At 46.7% G+C, this 3,209-nt stretch overlaps 2 non-coding genes across 2 annotated transcripts; one reads left to right on the top strand and one right to left on the bottom strand.

Annotated features, from left to right (window-relative positions):
* Positions 1–51: 51 nt before the first annotated feature.
* TRNAT-AGU lies at positions 52–125 on the top strand. The gene has a single exon. It is a non-coding gene; the product is annotated as a tRNA-Thr (tRNA).
* Positions 126–1,361: 1,236 nt separating this feature from the next.
* TRNAI-AAU lies at positions 1,362–1,435 on the bottom strand. Its single transcript has one exon. It is a non-coding gene; the product is annotated as a tRNA-Ile (tRNA).
* Positions 1,436–3,209: the final 1,774 nt, after the last annotated feature.

The raw sequence follows: 3,209 nt of genomic DNA on the forward strand, positions 1-3,209 counted from the left end.
GCCCCCCGCCCTTTTGGGCAGGGCGAGGGGGGGGTTAGTTGCGAACTGCCCGGCGCCGTGGCTTAGCTGGTTAAAGCGCCTGTCTAGTAAACAGGAGATCCTGGGTTCGAATCCCAGCGGTGCCTGGGGCCTTCCCGCCCTTTCATTTTGGGGGAGTCCAGGCACAGGAGCCCGACGCCAGCTGCGGTGACACCCATGCCCGGTGTCCTGCTGCCCACAGCGGCCTAGCACCGACTGGGGAGCTCAGGTCTCAGTTTAGGTACCAGAACCACTCGTTTTCACCATTTCCCTTTTTCTTCCCACAGCCCCCCCCTCAGCCAGGGGACCACCAGCAAAGGGAAAACTCTTGGCAGCACCTCCCCGTGCCCCTTGAATCCCATCGATTTTTCTCAGGCTGGGCACCCTCCGCCCACAAGAAACACCAGTGTCCCCATCGCAACCACACAATGCAACCCTGAGCAAAACGGCAGCAGCTTGTTGGAGCAGCTCTGTGGAAAGGGACCTGGGGGTCCTGGTGGACAAGCTCAATATGAGTGAGCAGTGTGCTGCTGCGGCCAAGAAGGCCAATAGGATGCTGGGTTGTATCAAAAAGGGCATCACCAGCTGAGACCAGAAAGTCATTATCCCACTCTATGCAGCGGTTGTCAGGCCACACCTGGAATAGCGTGTACGGTTCTGGTCACCACTATACAAAAAAGATGTGGACAGGCTGGAGGGGGTCCAGAGAAGGGCCACCAAGGTGATCAAAGGACTGGGAAGCCTGCCATGCAAGGACAGGCTGAGAGAAGAGAACTGGGTTTGTTCAGCCCAGAGAAAAGGAGGCTTAGAGGGGATCTCATCACTGCGTACCAGCACCTAAGGGGTAGCTACAAGGAAGATGGAGACTCCCTTTTTACAAGGAGTCACACTGAGAGGACAGGGGGGAGATTGGGGCTCTTGGGGAGACTCCGACTGGACATGAGAGAGAAATGTTTCACCATGAGAACAGTCATCCATTGGAATCATGTCCCCAGGAGAGCAGTTGACTCCGCCACATTGGACACTTTTAAGACTCAGCTGGACAGGGTGCTGGGCCATCTTGTCTAGGCTGTGCTCTTACCTAGAAAGGTTGGACCGGATGCTCCTTGCGGTCTCTTCCAACCTCATATTCTATGACACCCTCTGTGGGTGAGCCACAATCAACAGCGGGTGACTCCAAAACGGCACGTTCACCCCCTCTGAGCTTTGTTCCCTTCCACGTTTCAGGCCTTTTGGTGCTGGAGGAAGCGGCACCGAGGGTTCCTCTTAATCAGCGAGACGAGGGGAGGGGTAAGTACAACAGCTCAGTCCCCAAATCACACCCAGGGTCGGAAAAAAAGTACTGGCCCGTACGGGGATCGAACCCGCGACCTTGGCGTTATTAGCACCACGCTCTAACCAACTGAGCTAACTGGCCTGCCACAGCACACCATACCACAATATTTAATTTTTTATAATTATTACAGCAAAAAAGATATCTGTAGGGAATTCAAAGTATAAGGTTTTCACTAAAAGAATGAAAATTTTCCAAATTATTGTGGTATAACCAAAACCCTAACCTAAAGAGTTATCATGGGATCAAACAAGACACATAGCCCAGCCTCCCTCAGCTTCTATAGTTCTAAATTAACAGAGTGCCAATATACAGGTCTTTCACTTGTCAGTCCAATGCAAGTTTTGGGTTTTTGGCTTACACAATGAGAGCGATTGGCCTGCCCCACACAATTTTAGAAGTTAAAGAATACAAGGCAAGAAATAGCCAAATCTGGGTTTGTAATTGTCAAAAGGAAAAGTGACAGAAATTCAAAGTCAAGCCAAAACCATGAATTTGGAGTAATTTTTAGCTACATAGATTTTTGGCAGGAGAAAATGAACCAACCAGCCAAGCCCTCACTACCTGAATTAAAAAAAAAAACACAAAAACATAAGCCATCTAACACACAGCAGTCCTGAGAGAGGAATGGGTCACAGCGGTTGTACCTGAGTGTGAGGGTGCCTCATGGGCCAGCTGCTCCCCCTGGGAAGATACGTGATCGCAGCCTGGTGTTTAAAAGGCAGGGATACATGCCACCATTGACACCGATAATAAATACTTATACTTAAGCTGCAGTGTAGTTCTGTAAGGGCTGATGCACAACAGAAAATGCCAATAATCAGTACCTGGGTATACCATTCCCCCCACGTGTAAAGTAAGAAAACTAGCACAGTTCACCTGACTCTAAACAGCCTATAATTACGTTGCCTTAAGGCATGCCAGTTTCCATAGCCCAGAAGGCAAGTGAGTACAATAGCAGGGCTAAGTCCATCCACCTGAGGCTGAGCAAGTACTAAGAGGCCAGCTGAGCATTATTCTAGAGCTAGGCTGCACCTAGCAGCAGTTATATACGCTTTGCCACCAACCCCTAAAATAACACTTTATTTAGCAGAAACACTAACAAGACACACAGAAACAGTTATTGCACCCCTATTATCATGGTACAAGCCTGAGTGTTGATAGAAGGACACATACCAAGTGTCTCACTGAAGTTCAGCTTAACCATTTGACAAAAAATACGTGGAAGCTATACAGACTTATTCACATCACAATAAGAAAGAATTGGAACTTCTGTACAGGACTACAGACAAGCTTAGCTTTGACAGACTTAAGCATGTGGTCTATTTCAACTTCTCAAAGCCTAGCTGTACTTCTAACTAGATGCTAAAATGCAGGAGTTACCATGCAATGAAAAGACTCTGTTTTAGAGGGCAGTGCCCGCTTTAAACATTTTACCCCTAAAGAAGTTGTCAGTTATGATGACCTAAAACCAGAAAATTTTAAAAAATTCTGACAAAACAGTACTGTTATGACAAAAGCAAGAATTAAACCTGCTATACTTCTGTTTCACAGGATAGCTATGGCACGCTACTCAAATCATTGTTCGAGCATCTACTGATTTTGCACATCAATCCTAAGCCATCTAATGCGCCTCTGGAAGAAAAAAAATTATGAGAAGTGGGCTAGTTGTTCTTTGACAGTTCATATCAGACTCAAATTTATTAGATTACTCAAAAAAATAGATCTCAGTTTCTTTTAACATGAAAAATTAAGGTTTGCAACATAGCTGTGAGGAAGGAGTTAATATCCACAATTTTTTGAGATCCTGAAGAAAAAAACTAAATATAACTTGCAACACTAGCACCACAGGACACCA

This window comes from Egretta garzetta, unplaced genomic scaffold, assembly GCF_000687185.1.
Source record: "Egretta garzetta isolate BGI_Z169 unplaced genomic scaffold, ASM68718v1 scaffold598, whole genome shotgun sequence".
Lineage (NCBI taxonomy): Eukaryota > Metazoa > Chordata > Aves > Pelecaniformes > Ardeidae > Egretta > Egretta garzetta.